We start from the raw sequence: 17,814 nt of genomic DNA, 5'->3' as shown, positions 1-17,814 counted from the left end.
CAGCTCAAATTCCCTGCTGATCGGAGCAGAGCGGATGGATGACCATGGAGTGAGATGTGTTCCTAAAGAAGCTGACACCCACTGTGGGAGAAGAACCAACTGGAGGACGAACGGGAGACGCTATTTTCCAGGTGGTCAAAAGGTGTGTGCAAATAATAGCAGCCACTCAGCATACACAGAGCAAGAACAGGCCGATGGTGGCCACACCATGGCTGTTTGGATGTAACTGGACATCCACCGATTACCTACAGCAGGCAACCTTGGGAACTCCAGCTGTGGTGAAACTACAAATCCCATCATGCCTCTGATTGTCAGGGTCTTGCAATGTCTCATGGGACTTGTAGTTTCACCATAGCTGGAGGGCCGAGGTTGCCTACCCCTGACCTACAGTATAGTTAGGGACAATGGATTACCCCTGGATGCAAACAGACTTCATCCAGGGACAAACATGTTCCTAACAGAAGGATGTCCAAACAGCTGTCATTGCTTTGTACAGGATGAATGGCCACCAGAATCTGCACTACAGATTATATATATAGTGAAAGGAGCATAAAAACAAAAAAAAAAAAAAAAAAAAAAAAAAAAAAAGAAGAGAGAGAGAGGATATATAAATCTCTTTCAATCAATCAATCTCACTTCAATTTTATATCCACATATAGATCGAGATATAGAGATATACATACATAGATATAGATAGAGAGAGAGAATAAATAAATTTATATTTAATATATATATATATATTTAATATATATTTAATATATATATATATATTTAATATATATATATTTAATATATATATATATATATATATATATATATATATTTAATATATATATATATATATATATATATATATATATTTAATATATATATATATATATATATATATATATATATATTTAATATATATATATATATATTTAATATATATATATATATATATATATTTTTTTTTTTATATTTTAGATGTAGAAATATATATCTCTATATTTATCTGATAGATATACATACATTTTTTTAAATACACTGTTGCTATATACAGACTTGCAAAGATGCAAACATGCAGACTTGTAAAGATATCCACTAATGTTGCCCAAGGTTTGGACATGTCTAAATGTTGTCAATAGAAGCATGTGGATAAAAAAAAGACATGGTCTTCCCTCATCGTAGTGTTGATGTAGCACTGATTTAGGTACAAGTGTTTCAGTTATGTTGTCTTAAGACACTGAAAGACAAGGCTACAAACTCAGCTTTAGCGCTGTCACACTTTGAATAATAATTGAGTGATCATGTAACACTGTACCCAAATTAACTTTTTATCATTTTTTTCTCATTAATAGAGCTCTCTTTTCGTGGTATTTAATCACCACTGGGTTTTTTATTATCTTGCGGAAAAAGACTGAAATTTTTTTTATTTGTTTCCGCCAGTAAATTTTCTAAATAAGGAATTTTTCTCCTTTACTGACGTGCGCTGATGAGGCGGCACTGATGAGGCACCAATATGCCACACTGATGGGCACTGATAGGTGGCACTGGTGGCCAGCCCTGAAAGGCAGCATTGACTGGCATCACTGATGGGCATTGCTGGGTTTACATTGATAATCAGGGCACTGACTGTCAGTGTGAGATGAGGAAAGCATAAAAACGGCATGTCCATGTTTACATGTGATCGGCTGTGATTGGACACAGCCGATCACATAGTTAAAGAGCCGCATCATTGGCTCTTTACCCAGATTGGGGTTGCGCTGTGTCCTAGAAACATGGCGTGACCGCAAATGCCACGTGCCCCCCGCGAGAGCGTTCACACTGAAGCGACGACATATGACGGTGCCCCAGGACAAGAGGGGATCCCGCCTGCCATCATTTTACTATAGGGTGGACTGGAGGTAGGTAACTTGATCGTAAACCCTCACCTTGTAAAACAGCCCATTCAGTTTAAAATAGAAATGAAAGACAAAACATTTGTGCTTTTGTATAAGTGATCACATTCCCTTGGTTCTCAGCTGCATAAGGGCAGGGGGAGGAGAAACAGCAGCCTAGCTATAGAACCTACCACGCTGTGCACTCTTGCTTAGCGTGGTCAGTTTTTGATAGGAAAGTAGAGGGACACCAGGGATTTCATACAAAAAAGACAATACAAAGAACAGGAAACTTTTGGCAATGCAGAAAGACTTCCTCAGAAAGTGGAAGCAGAGATTTTTTTTCACTAGGAAGATGACATCACGGGGTCCCAAAAATCAAGGATTACAAAAAAAAAAAAAAAGTAAGCTATTTAGATTTAAAGTGGTTCTAAAGGCTGACGGTTTTTTACCTTCATGCATGAAGGTAAAAAACCTTCTGTGTGCAGCAGCTCCCCGATCCTTACCTGAGCTCCCTCCAATCCAACGTTGTGCATGTCGGCCTTGGCTGTCCCGGAACTCTCCCTCCTCATTGGCTGAGGCAGCAGCGGAAGCCCATTGGCTCCCACTGCTGTCAGTCACAGTCAGTGAGCCAATGAGGAGAGATTGAGGGGGCGGGGCGGGGCTGAGCCACTGCTCTGGGTGTCTTATGGACGCAAAGAGCAGCAGCTCGGGAGCAAGCATGCAGCGGTGCCCCCAGGGCAAGTTGCTTGAGGGGAAGGAGCCAGGAGTGCCGGCTGGGGACCCAAAAAGGAGAGGATCGGATCTACTCTGTGCAAAACCACTGCACAGACCAGGTAATTATAACATGTTTGTTATTGAAAACAACGTTTTAATACCAATTTAAATTTTATGAGTGATTTTATAGCCGCTGGGGGGAGGATTCTATAAATGATAACCTTGCAGAATCCTGGAGTTCAGCTTTAAAGCAACACCAAACAATAGCCTTATTCTCCAAAAAAAATCCATACACATCCCCTACTCTGATCCTAAAACCGTATGGTTCATTAAACTTACTGTGTTTTTCTGTCTCCTTGACAGAAAAACATAATATAAAATATACTTTAATAAAATGCTTTTGGAGTAAAAATAGTAAACTCATTTAATGAATCCAATCTGCAAGCTGAGATAACATGTACTACATTGATGCATTCACATAATTTGACAGTAACTATGAGATAAAACAAAAGTTCAGGAATATTCCTTTATCCCATTGTTTTGCAAATCTATGTACACTTAGGGCTGGGGAAAAAAATCGATTTGAATTTTGAATCGAGTTGAGGAGGTCAAACCGATTCAAATTTTCAGCAAATCGATTTTTTAGATTTTTTTTTTCACCAGGACCGGCGCTGACACAGTGCTGGTCCTGAGGAGCTACGGGCAGGAGTTTTTAGGCGAGGACGTGGCTTTGGCCTAGTCCGCGAGGCCGGACGCCGCGGACTAGGCCGAAGCCGCCGCCTCGTCTAAAAACTCCTGCCTGTAGCTCCTTGGGACCGGCACGGTGTCCATCAAAAAAAAAACTCGATTCGAATTGTCGCAGATTTTTTTTTTTTTGGAGAAAATCGCCCAGCTCTATATACACTACAAAATGTATGATTGAATCAGTTCTGATATCGCTGTTTTACTAACCTTATAGCTTATTATTCTAAATAGGAAACCTTCATTTTGTTTGCAAATATTAAAGATTCTAACTACCAGCAAGAATAAGTCCTTGTATTTAAAGAGCTCCTGTCATTTCAGATCCATCATGGCAGTGCCTGTTAGTGGGGATCCACTCACCTGCTGCCACCACGTCCCTCACCTTGTTGTGTCCCTGCCGCATCACCAGTCCTCCCATTAAAGTGAATGGGACTGTCGGTGAATCAACAACAGGCCAGAGGAGGAGCCACTGCGGGACAGAGATGACAGTTGCTTTTTAAAAATTATGATTTAAAATCAAGTTGATTTAAATCAATTCTTTTTACTAGTGATTTAAATGATGATTTAAATCGGGATTTAAATCGACTTGATTTAATTCAAATCCACCCTGGTTAAAACTGATTTTCTATTTGTGCCCGTTAACTGGATGAAAAATGAACGAATGATCTAAATGACAGATTTACAAATGATTTTTCGGCTACTGTATGGCCAGCATTAGTCAGATCACAGCAGCAAAACAAGAAATTTGGAGGCAGCTGAGAGCAATAGAAGGTACTTTTTGAGCTAAAAATATATACTTCTTTTACACCAGAGTTTAGTGTCACTTTAACCACTTACGGACCGCCGCATGCCACTATACGTCCTAACTTTGAGCAGCTAGCTGCCATAACCCCGGTATCCTCTTCGGCCGGTGGTCCACTTTCCGATAAGAGTGGTCTCTGTGGCGGATTTGCCGCAAGATCACTTGCATCGGCGGCGGGAGAGGCCCCTCCTGCCACGCTCCGATGCCCTCCGCGGTTTACCAGAGCCGTCAGCAGTGGCGGAGGTGATCGAATGTTTCCCCTTGCTTGACATGGAGGCGAGTAAGGGGAAGATGGCCCCCACTTGTCTCCAAAACATTGCAGGGCGGAAGCGATGTCAAAACGTCACTTCCGCCCATAGTTCTTAAAGGGCCATTTTTTTATTATTATTTTTTTAAATGACAATTTTTTTTTATTGCATTTTAGTGTAAATATGAGATCTGAGGTCTTTTTGACCCCAGATCTCATATTTAAGAGGTCCTGTCATGCTTTTTTTCTATTACAAGGGATATTTACATTCCTTGTTATAGGAATAAAAGTCACACAATTTTTTTTTTAAACAGTGTAAAAATAAAAAAGGTAAAATAAGGAAAAAAAATTGAAAAAATTTTAAATGCACCCCGTCCCGCCGAGCTCGTGTGCAGAACACCTCCTCTGTAACTCAAAACATGCAACCTGTAGAATTTTTTAAACGTCGCCTATGGAGATTTTTAAGGGTAAAAGTTTGTCACCATTCCACGAGCGGGTGCAATTTTCAAGCGTGACACGTTGGGTATCAATTTACTCGGCGTAACATTATCTTTCACAATATAAAAAAAAAAAGGGGCTAATGTTGTCTTATTTTTTAATTCAAAAAAGTGTATTTTTTTTCCAAAAAAAGTGAGCTTGTAAGACCACTGCGCAATTACAGTGACAAAGTATTGCAACGACCACCATTTTATTCTCTAGGGTGCTAAAAAAATATATATATATATAATGTTTGGGGGTTCTAAGTAATTTCTAGCAAAAAAAAACAAACATGTTTTTAACTTAAACAACAAATCTCAAAAACAGGCTCGGTCCTTAAGTGGTTAAAAACAGCAAAATGTAAAGTACAAGGATCCACATTTTTCCAGTTCTCTAGAACTATTACGACTGCTCCAAAGTGCCGGATTGTAAACCTTTCCTGCGTAGCATGCTAGGAATAGAACCACCTGTAGACGCAGCAATAATATCTCACCATGGCCATCTACGTCGGGTCCTGTGCACACAGATCGCACCCATCTGGTCCACAACAGTTTAAAGTGATAAGATAAAGGCGATTTACACTAGAAAGTTATTAAACAACAAACAGCTTGCTATCCAAAGCATATAAAATGTATTAGGAAATCTCCCATCCTCTGGCTGTTAAACCTATTCTTTCCCCTCTAAGGAGAAGCAGCGTTATTCAATCGTTCTCTTCCCATCCAAGCTGGCAGCACTGAACTGTAACATATGTACAATAAAGACAGGATGCACAAACAGTAAAAAGACATCTGACATGCAGACCAACAACAAAGAAAGCAGCACCCTCTTCCCTACAACTACGGAGCTATTCCTAGAAAATACGCCTAAATCAAAATGAATGAAAGCAGATTGCAGGATCAGGAGCATTCATTTCATAGAAAAGGATAGACATACCCTCTCATTTGACCTCTGCCTGTAGTCAAGCTCCCGAGTCCAGTGTTGGAGCGATGTCTCTGTCTGGTGGGTCCCTTTTTATCCTCCGCTCTGAGCACCTTTAGCACTGACTGTGAGAGCACAATACCTCTGTCTGTCTCTAATGCAGCATAAAAAAAAAAAAAAGATTACAGTAAAAAGCTACGGAAAGGAGGCAAGCAGCAACATGAGCAGCCAATAGAATGGAGATGCATGTAGAATTCAGCACATGCTCACTGAGACTCTGTTATTGTCACCAGCGCTTAGAAGGCTTCTAATCTAATTATAGCCATTTGCTAGAATGGTACTACTAAAGCACAGCCTGAAGCAAATTAAATTTTAATAAGCAAAAAGAAAAAAAAAAAAAAAAAGCTTTTTAAATAATATAAAAGATTCCCGCTTGAGATCAGGGCTGTGTCGTTACAGTCACAATGTAGGGGATTTTGGGTGCGATAGACTAGAATTTTTAGCTTTTGTGTCTAGTACTTGTCACTTTATCCTGTATAATTGATGAGATTATAAACTTTTTTTCCCTCATATTAAACATGTTTATTGAAGTTTAGTAAGCAAATTTAACAAGAGTGACAAAACATAAAGTTATTTATCAGAGTATGCTTATTCACCAAACGCTATGTGAAATATTACACTCATATAACAGAATATGTCAAGAAATTCTATTAACAGAAAAGTACTCCAATGTCATGTAAGATACTCTAACCAACTTATATATTGTCTCTTGAAACCATGAAGTTGTCAGAGATTGAAAAAAGAAAAACGCAGTTTTCAATGAGAAATATAGATGATACTACTATACTACTAGAGATACAAAAGATGCAGATCACATATCTGAATAGTTCACAGGAAAATACTCGGCCTATTAACTTATATTACCCAGAATATCCCGACCACGACACCATCTGCCTGGAGTTTGCATGTTCCCTGTGCCTGCGTGGGTTTCCTCCGGGTACTCCGGTTTCCCCCCAGACTCTAAAGACAATGCTGTTAGGTTAATTGGATTCTGTCTAAATTGGCGCTATTATGTATGAGAAAAAAGGACAGACTGCCACGGTTCAGGAAAAAAGAACAGACCGGTATCCAAAAAAAAACTGAAAAATACTGAAAAAAAAAACCCATCAATTTCAGCCACTGTGCCATCAAATGCCGCCACTGCGCCCATCAAATGCCGCCACTGCGCCCATCAAATGCCGCCACTGCGCCCATCAAATGCCGCCACTGCGCCCATCAAATGTATTTGTGGATCTCTCTTACCTTCAGGATCCCGGCCATCCCCACCGATCTTCCTCGGTGCAGCCTCACAGCAGATCCTCTGCTCACACCATCCGAGCGGCAGAGGCCGCCTCTCTCACTCCCCGGCCAGCCAGCCACCTCCCCGGTCACATGAGGCTCCGGCTGGGGGGGGGGGACTCAGTATCTTCTCCACCCGATCCGCCGCCAGCATCGCTTGCGCCCCGACCATTCCCTAAACATGGGCAAATCAGCTTCCCAGCCTGCAATCAGAGCGCCCCCTATGGACGGGCCGCCACTGTCATTATCGTTCAGGAAAAAAGGACAGACCAGTATCGTTCAGTATATAAGTATTTATATATATATCTTCTAGATTGTAAGCTCTAACAAGCAGGGCCCTCTGATTCCTGTATTAAATTGTATTATAACTGTACTGTCTGCCCCCATGTTATAAAGTGCTGCGCAAACTGTTGGCGCTATATAAATCCTGTATAATAATAATCATAAAAAAAAATATATAATAATAATAATAATATAACACATTATATACTATACACCACATTCACATCAGTCCCTGCACTCAAGGAGCTTACAATCTAAGGTATTTAGCTCACATGCATACAGTGCATTCATACCTAAAGTATTCATACTCCTTAAAATTTCCCACAGTTTGTCATGTTAAAACCAAAAACGTAAATATATTTTATTGGGATTTTATGCGATAGACCAACACAAAGTGGCACATAATTGTGAAGTGGAAGGAAAATGATAAATGGTTTTCAAATTTTTTTTACAAATAAATATGTGACAAGTGTGGCGTGTATTTTTATTCAGACCCCCCTAGGTCAATACTTTGTAGAACCACCTTTCGCTGCAATTACAGCTGCAAGTCTTTTTTGGGATGTCTCTACCAGCTTTGCACATCTAGAGTGAAATTTTTGCCCATTCTTTGCAAAATAGCTCAAGCTCTGTCAGATTGGATGGAGAGTGTCTGAACAGCAATTTTCAAGTCTTGCCAAAGATTCTCAATTGGATTTGGTCTGGTCTTTGACTGGGCCATTCCAACACATGAATATGCTTTGATCTAAACCATTCCATTGTAGCTCTGGCTGTATGTTTAGGGTCGTTGTCCTGCTGGAAGGTGAACCTCCGCCCCAGTCTCCAGTCTTTTGCAGACTAAGAGGTTTTCTTCTAAGATTGCCCTTTATTTGGCTCCATCCATCTTCCCATCAACTCTGACCAGCTGCCCTGTTCTTGCTGAAGAAATGCATCCCCACAACATGATGGCCAGATTTGTGGAGGGCACAACTAATAGTTGTTCTGTGGATTTCTGCAGCTCCTCCAGAGTTACCATGGGCCTCTTGGCTGCTTCTCTGATTAATGCTCCCCTTGCCTGGCCTGTCAGTTTAGGTGGACGGCCATGTCTTGGTAGGCTTGCAGTTGTGCCATATTCTTTCCATTTTCGGATGATGGATTGAATAGTCCTCCGTTTTTTTATTATCTAACCCTGCTTTAAACTTCTCCACAACTTTAACCCTGAGCTGGCTGGTGTGTTCCTTGGCCTTCATGATGCGGTTCGTTCACTAAGGTCCTCTAACAAACCTCTGGGGGGGCTTCACAAAACAGCCGTATTTATACTGAGATTAAATTACACACAGGTGGACTCTAGTTACTAATTAGGTGACCTCGGAAGGCAATTGGTTCCACTAGTTCAGTTAGGGGTACCAGAGTAAAGGGGGCTGAATACAAATGCACGCCACACTTTTCACATATTTGTAAAAAAGTTTGAAAACCATTTATCATTTTCCTTACACTTCACAATTATGTGCCACTTTGTGTTGGTCTATTATATAAAATCCCAATAAAACACATTCACGAAAATAGACTGGGGGGAAGTTGCATAGATGACTCATGTTCCTATAACGCATGTTTATTAGACCACAACATTTACCATTGTAAATTTGGTTCTACAAATACTTCTGTATAAGATACTTAATTTGAATTCTCAAGTGTACTGTACCTTTTTATTCAATAAACATTACCTGTGTTAAAAAAAAAAAAAAAAAAAAACACATTCACGTTTTTGGTTGTAACATGACAAAATGTGGAAAATTCCAAGGAGGTATGAATACTTTTTCAAGGCACTGGATGTAGTTTTCTGAGCGTAGGATATTGAGTGGACAAGCGATGAGCAATGCAATGTAAACAGACACAATTACAAACAATGGAATTCTGCATGTTGAGCATAGTCAGGGGTAGTGAAACATACTATAAAATACTCGTGTGTGAATAGGGGCTTAGCAATATATCATTCTTATAGGTGGGCAATGGGGACTTATTTAATAAGAGAAAAAACTATGAGCAAAGTGAAGTAACCCATAACAACCCAATAATAAAAATATTTTTCCCAGGAGAGATTATAGCAAAAATAACCAAGAGAGTGTCTAAACTTCATATCTGCCCTCTGCTGTGATACACCTTCTTCCCTGGCAGATAGAAATAGACAAATCTTTCTCCTCACCCCACAATAGATCAAAGAGCATCATACGGACACCGTGGTCTGTTCCTGCCAACACAAATCATTTCCCATAACATGCTTTTCTAGGCAGATTAAAAGGTCCAATTTACCTTTTTTCACTGTCAAACACCTGCACAGCAACACCATCAACATCTCAAACTGGCACTTTGCCTTTGATAAATGAGTTTACACTCTGGAAGACGGCCTGACTTCATGATTTTAAGAGCAGTGATATATGTGACATGTGTCCTTTATTGCCCACAAGGCTCCAGTGTATTCCTTTAAATTCCAGTAATGACTATTTGTATTTAATATTCATATGTTCTGATCTTTGTGATGGTCTTTTTTGTTTTTCTTTTTGCATCCTTCCTTGAGCTTATTAAAAACCGAGTAAGGTTTATATACCTTTACTTAAAGTGGAACTTCACTGCATCTGAGCACCACAAAGCAAAAACACTAATTAATTCAGTTTTAATATACAAAGCAAACTCCCTTATCCATCTATGTCTCCATGTTTTTTTTATTGAGAAGTCACTTTGAAAAACACCCCCAGCATTTCTTGCAGTGGCCATTTTGAGTAAGAGCAGATGATTCATGTAGCATTTTCTTCCTGGAATCCATCTGCACTCATCTCAGGCATGCAGGCAGCAGGGTATGCTTATCTGAAACCCCTCCTTCCCTCCTGGGATACAGGACGTCAGTTGTCTAGGCTGGAAACCAAGTAACTTAGGTAATGTAAAAAAAAAGTTTGAACACAAGTAAATATGATATACTTTCCTATCAATTTACTAATGCTAGCCGCATAAGGATTAAGAATAGCCATTGTTGATTGAGAGAGTGAAGTTCCGCTTTAAGCAGTAGAATAGCCATGTCTATTGCTGTACAAAAAGTAAAAAACTTGTTCACACCTCTCATTCAGAGAGCATTCAGGTGGTGGCAATATAGCCCCCTGGATGTCTGCCAGCTGCTGCTCCACAGCCCTCTAAAAAGCAATCCACCGCAGATCACTTTTGAGATGGCTGTGGAGCAGCAGCTGGCAGGCATACTGGAGGTTATACTGCCACCTCCTGAATGCCTTTTTTTAATGGCCAAATGGAGATTTCCCAGCCACGTGTTTGGCTTGTGTTGGCATTGAATGGGTTGCATTTGGCCACATTACTGCCCACCGATGACATCATGGGGTATCATTTTTGCTTTGGCTGTGAATCATGGACAGGATATACTACCAGCAAAAAGACAATCTTGCATGCAGACTTAACACAAAGAAGCCTACTGGAAGCAGCCTCCCTCTACCATACGACTACCAAGCTATTCTCAGAAAATACATATATACAAAGTCACTTATTTCACCTGTTGGCAGGACACAGACTTTTCTGCTCAGGCTGTGGCTGTTTTTATTTTTATAGAAGGGTGTACTTTCAGACAAACCACTGATCACTGTGACCAAACCTACCTCACCCTTCCCCACCACAGATGCATAGTTTCCCCAATCCAATGGTCATGTTTTTGTACATCCTGGATGTGCCTGAGAGTTACAGCTCCATAGAGTTCTATGGGGATGTCCCGAGGCTGGAGGTGAAGCCAGATGACCCCACTGAAATCTATGGGACTGTAATGCACAAGCGCTGCCAGCTGGGTGAAGCATGTGGCGCTGGATGTAAACAAACCCCAGAGACCACAACCATCAGAGGCAAGTACACATCTGTGAAGGGAGGAGTTGGTTTAAGCTGGGACAGGGCAAAGGGACAAAAAGGGTAAGTAAACCTGTATAGTGCTATCAGATGGGTTACAATGTCCCTGTTGACCCAACTTCTTTTGTTCAGGTCTTCTCTTTCTCTTTTTTTTTTTTTTTTTATAAAGACACATTTTTGGATACTATATATGAGCTTGATCAAGTAACTATATACACCCGTGTGACTCAGATATAAGCCTTTCCACGTTCAATTGTCCCTGGAGGGGGATTCAACAGTAAATGACAGCGAACGTTCTGGCCCGTACACACGATCAGAAAATCGTAAGAAAAATACTGCTTTCAAATCGATCGTACGATAATCGGATCGTTATTACACAGGTTTTCGAGAGCCAATCATGACAATTTATGTAAAATTACCCCATGGAACCAGCACGGAAATTTTTCTTGCATGATACCAGATTGTACGATTTTCGTTTAATCAGTACAGTTGTCGTTCGAAAATACAATACAAATAGACTACAACAGATTATGGTACATCACTTCTGAATTTTTTTTATGTCCTACGAGAATTTTCGTAACTTTACTAAAACTTCCAGGATTTTTTTTTTTTGTCAAAAAACTCCACCTTTGTTGAGAAAAAAATATTCCCCTCTGGGGGATCTATGTACATTGCAAGGATTTTAAAAAACTTTGTTGCAGATTCCTACCATTTGTTATTCTGAAGAAAGCCCTGTTGTACTGAGCGAGTCTAATGGGAGCGGTTTCATAATTATCAACCAGCTGCTGCAGAATCAGGGCTCTAATGAGTAAAGATGCAGGGTCTGCATCCCTTTAGACGTTATTTTCTATTGGGAGTATCTTGCCAAAAATGACTATTTTGTTGCAGGGGGTGCCAAAAATCTGAAAATCAGTGAGCCAATCATACAAGCAGGAAATGTTTCTGGGGGAAGTTCTGTATACATTCTGTGTACAGCACACCTCCATGTAGCCATATTGCTTTGCACTTTACAGAAAATGACAGTGGCTGCAGATTGAAAAGGAAAGGTCATTTTTAACAACATTCAGTTACAATATGATTTGTGACACAATTTTATATGCTAGATTTTTTTATTTGCCATTTTTTCCTATGAAAGTGAAGTTACCCTTTTTTTTTACATAATTTGTTACCATGAGCTTCATATAAAGTCCCACCCTTTGTTGCATCTTTGCTGCTTTTTCTGTTGCATCTTTGTTGCTTTTTCTGATGCATTTTTGCTCCTTTTCCTCACAATGATAGGGATGGAGGCACATGGCCATAGCTTAATTAAAAGTCCGAAATTTCCGCCCCCCCTTTTTTATGATACTTTTATTGAACATGCTGAAGTTAGAAGCTGATTGGCTACCACACACAATAATAAATGAGAGTGATCTTGCGCAATCAAATGTAATCACACATAATGATGGTTCTTGAAACGTATAAAGTGCATAAATATAAAGTGCATCAAAATAAAGTGCATGGTGTTAAACAAAAACAAACAGAAAAATATTAAATGGCTATAAAAGTGCTCTGCAAAGTTCTCTCCATCCGTGAGGTGAGAGTCAAAAATATAGGAAGACGATTTCTAAAGGGCACAGTTCAAACGGTGGATAAATATAAAGTGGCTAAGTGTAGTAATAAATAAGCTGGCAAAAGATCGTAGATGTCTTCACAAGTGGTCTCCTAATGATACCAGTCTCTCAGAACTCTCACCTTAGTGTATGTTGATATAAGCATCGCTAATTGACATCCGGTTGTAGATCTGTGTACAGCATCGGAATGGGACCCAAATATTACTCATCCAATCACCATGGCTCTGGCAATTTCCTCTCTGCTCCCAATAATGCTCACATGTTTGTCCAAATGTGCTCTGTATATGAGAAGTAGTTCAGGTGTTGACATGCTGTTTATATGGATATATAAAAAACACAGTCACTTCAAGCGCGCGCTAATAGGTCTTCCAAGGTGTGGAGTACCAGATATCAAATAAAATGGTGGTGTGAAAGGTATATAACGGTATCCAAAACTGGGTGGATGCTGCCTTCCTCAGATGGGGAAATCGGAAAGGAACAGAAAGATTGAACTTGTACAGGTGTACACCAAGCTTGGAAGGTAACCAATGAGGCACCAACTCAATGTATGGAATACAGAGTCTGGATGGACGATCCGTTGAATTCAGCAGAGTAGACACAGCTTACATGCAGATGCAAATCAGCCAAACCATAGATAAAGGAAAGAGATAGGGCACATAGCGTAATACTGTATAGGATATTTATTCCAGATAAAATCATAATTATTACACTTACATTTGCCAATAGGAATACAAGCGCTTGAAAAAGAGACAAATAACTGTGGACCAGCAAGAAACCCCGACGCGTTTCGCCTAAACAGACATCATTGGCTACCATGCACAATGGCACCAGATTCTCAGTGCTCCAGTTTCAGTAAATCTCCACCCGATGTCTTAATTTTTCACTGATCTGCCAAGAATAACTGAAATCAGATTGGCTGCTGCTCCTCTGCAATTTTCAAAGCTTTATTAAACAAACCTGATAAACAATATCTAAATGAATCTATAATCTGCTTTTAACAGAGTACAGTCAGGAATATTTGTAGGGCTGTGATGATGCGGTCTACCATCAAAATCAGTTCTCTCTGACATTCTGGGTTTACCATTTAGCGTATTTTAGAACGTGTCAAAGGTTAGTCAGTAGTGACAGCAGCACGGCGGAAGCATCTAGCTAGAGGGATGGGTGCCAAGACACGGAAAATGTTTCGCTCCGCTTGGTATTAGAATCTCTGTTTGAGATGACTGCCCCATAGCCATGAATGTGTATCTGCAAGATGAGATGTGAGCAGACTCCTACCAGCTTCAACTGGACTGATGCCAACAGCATGTAACTAGGCCATAGAGGCGGGCAACCTATAAGGAGACCTGGCATTTAATGGAGAAGAGAATCTTACATGAGACACAATCAGAAAGTTTCTATTCCAGCAAATTATATAAACGGCTATGAATAAAAACCCTGACACAGATGCATGCCAAAATAAATCCCCCACAGGATCTGCAGCACAGATGTTATTAATATCCATTATTTATACAGCACCTACATATTATACAGCACTTTACACAGAACACGGAATTATTTACTGGGGGGGGGGGGCCTCAAATATCTCATAAGTCACACAATATGACTCAACAAAAGGTAACAGGGACGAGATTTCTTTCAGCGTATTACTGATAAAGTGAACCTGTGACAAGCACTATAAAGCAATTAGATTGCATAATCTAAAAAGGTACTAATCTTGAGAGTGTAAATAGTGACTTTAATCGGTTAAAGCTCGGTTCACACTATTGTGATGTAATTTTGACACAATTTGCAGTGTGATTAGTTAGTGCAACTTTGATGCGACTTTGGTTGCGTTTTGGATGTGGTTTGCATATTCTGTGGGCCCAAACTGCACTGGAAATGGCACAAAAGTAGCATAGGACCCTTTCCCAAAGGCGCACTGCAGCTGCAATTTTGGGAAATCACCTGCCAATATGCTTTGTTCCCATTTTTATTGATGATTTTTTGAATAAAAAAAGCTTTTATCTGCATTATATGGGTGTGCAGCCGTCCAATCTTCTTCCTTAACATGTATTCTGCAGCAATAGCGTGCGCCCCATGCATAGCTGAATTGCAGACACCATCATTGCCGGTTCACCTGGAGCAGCAGGATTGTTTTTACTTGCACTGATGTAAACAGGCACCTTTGGAAGCAATATTATTTCCACTGTTGGGCGATCTGATAAAAACACATCAGTGTGAACCAAGTACCGTAATGTTATTCTGTAAATCTATAGTTCCCAACCTGTGCAAGACCTGGTAAATTATTTAAAAAAGCTTTCTTACCACAACAGTACCAAAAAAAAAAAATACAGTAAAATAATATTAAAATTTAGTTAAATCAGAGTATCACCCAATAGGATCCCTTCCCTTCTCTAGTAATCTCTATTCCCCATACCAGCACCATGAATTTAAAGAGTTAGTTTATGTTTTCAAAGAAAAAATAAAAAAGGTTAACTTACTCTCCACCCACCGCTGTACTTGCCTCCATGGGGGATGAGCAGTCAGTGCCCATGAGGCCCATTTAGTGCCCTTCTCCCCCTTCTTTCTGCAGTGCTTATGGGATGGATCAGAGCGATTCTGATTGGTCAGCACTGACACAGGAAATTGCTCTGATCTGTCCTGGAAGCACTGCATTAAAACAGGGGAGAAGAGTGGGGATTTCACATCCATATTTCAGCTGTGTGAGCACTGACAGCTCATCACCCATAGAGGTAAGTACAGCAGGGACTAGGGGAAGAGAGGAAGGCTGTATGGGGTTTTTTTTTTTTTCTTTCCTTTTTTTCTGAAAAGATTAACTTAAATTCTTAGCAACGCAGCAACTTGCAATTCAGAGCAGAATCCCCTCTTCTTCCAGTCCCTAAACTGCATTACCCATTACATTTAGACCTCATTCACATGGGTGCTGTGGCCTATATAACATGAATTGTCCTTTCTTTATGCAGCTGGAGCTGTGTGCAGGCAGCCTATAAAACTCAATGGGGAAATCATCAACTGTATGGTTACATCCACCAATCTTAATGTGACGGGGCCTGCAGGGGTGGGTGAGCTGCCCAGAATGCAGACCATGTACGTTCAGTACTGCTCACCCACTGCTTCACACCTGTCAAATTAGGACTAGTGGCTGTGTCCATACAGTTGCTGCATCCCCATAGAGTTACATAGACTGCCTGGTGGCTCCAGCCGCATAAATGCTCAATTCACCCTGTATGGGCCACAGCATCCATGAGAATGGGACCCTCCAACTTGCCTGCTGCTGCTTTAGGATATATATAATATAGATATATATATCTATCTCTATCTCTATCTCTATATCTATCTCTATATCTCTGCCAGCACGCTGGATCAATTAAGATCAATTTAATTCATCAAAACATAACAACATTAAAATGGTACTACAAACAAATCCACCCCACGTTTGCAATGCATCAATTCTCCTTAGACCCACTGGAAATAATCATATAAAATGTAATTTCCCACACTCATTTAGAGGAAATAGCCGTTTCTTCCTGAATTCCCAGGGGAAATCCTATCGATAATGAGGATAAAATTACCTTAAAGTTACTGTCCCAAGCATCCGCAGATTGTGCTGTTTATGGAACAACTTCAGATATAGAGCTAGAGATAGATCTATCATTATTTTTATTATACGCGATTTATATAGCGCCAACAGTTTACGCAGCGCTTTACAATGTATAGGGGAGACAACACAATTACAGTACAGATCAATACAAAAGGTACAGAAGGGCCCTGCTCATAGAGCTTACATTCTAAAGGGAGGGGGTCGTGGTATAAAAAGGTAATAGCTGCAGAGAATGATTTGATGGTTGTGGCTCGGGGACAGTTATGTGGGTGTGGGATAGGCTTCCATGAATAAATGAGTTTTTAGGGATCTCCTAAAGGTGGACAGGGCAGGGGCTGATCAGACATACTGGGGCAGGGAGTTCCAGAGGATGGGAGAGGCTCTGGAGAAGTCCTGAAGGCGAGCATGGGAGGAGGTAACAAGGGAGCTAGAGAGCAGGAGGTCCTGGGAGGAGCGGAGGGGACGATTTGGGCGATATCTGCAGATGAGGTTGGTGATGTAGCTGGGGGCGATGTTGTGGATGGCCTTGTATGTTGTGGTTAGCATTTTGAATTTTACACGGTGGGGTAGGGGAAGCCAGTGAAGAGATTGGCAGAGAGGGGCAGCAGTCACGGATTGATTAGTGAGGTGTATTAGTCTAGCAGCAGCATTCATAATAGACTGAAGGGGGGATAGCCTGCCTAAGGGTAGGCCATTAAGGAGAGAGTTGCAGTAGTCAAGACGGGAAATAATCAAGGAGTGAATAAGTTGCTTTGTGGTGTCAGTCAGGAAGGGTCGAATTCTGGAGATGTTGCGGAGGTTAAGGAGGCAGGATTTAGCCAGTGATTGGATATGGGGGCTGAAGGAGAGGTCAGAGTCAAGGAGTACACCCAGGACCCTGGAGGGACCAATGGTTATGTTGTTGATATTAATGGTGAAGTCACAGGGGGGGGACCGTGAAGGAGGAAATATAACAAGCTCAGTTTTAGAAAGATTAAATTTGAGGAAGTGGTGTGACATCCATACCGAGATGTCACTCAGTAAGTTTGAGATCCGTGAGGAGATCGAGGGGGTGAGTTGAGGAGTGGAGAGATAGATCTGGGTGTCATCGGCATTGAGGTGGTATTGGAAGCTATCTATCTATCTATCTATCTATCGTCTGCAACACATCATATAGTTGTAGGAATAGAAGGTCAGAGCAAAAGAGGCAGCGGTCCAGAGGAGGTACACGCAAGGGCTTGTTGTATTATAATTCCCTTTTGGATTATGTACACGTCCCCAAAGCCTAGAAACCTCCCTCGCACTGCAAATTAATGGTCTGACAGCAAAGACCTAACCATATAGTCCGTGCTAGACATAGATTAGTTGTAAAGTGT

General features: G+C 40.7%; 1 protein-coding gene across 3 annotated transcripts in view; it reads right to left on the bottom strand.

The window, feature by feature from the left end:
* FAM110B (family with sequence similarity 110 member B) overlaps positions 1-17,814 on the bottom strand; it is a 245,132-nt gene that overhangs the window by 106,893 nt on the left and 120,425 nt on the right. Inside the window, exon 4 of one of the 3 annotated variants that reach the window (XM_073631660.1) lies at positions 5,777-5,915. The exons of the other annotated variants lie outside the window; for them this stretch is intronic. The gene's annotated coding sequence lies outside the window, so the exon portion shown is untranslated. The remainder of the gene's footprint in view (positions 1-5,776; positions 5,916-17,814) is intronic. 3 annotated transcript variants of the gene reach the window in all.

The sequence above is a fragment of the Aquarana catesbeiana genome, linkage group LG05 (genome assembly GCF_042186555.1).
Source record: "Aquarana catesbeiana isolate 2022-GZ linkage group LG05, ASM4218655v1, whole genome shotgun sequence".
NCBI classification, from domain to species: domain Eukaryota; kingdom Metazoa; phylum Chordata; class Amphibia; order Anura; family Ranidae; genus Aquarana; species Aquarana catesbeiana.
The sequence above is the reverse complement of the archived record's forward strand: the minus strand, read 5'-3'. Positions and strand labels throughout refer to the sequence as shown.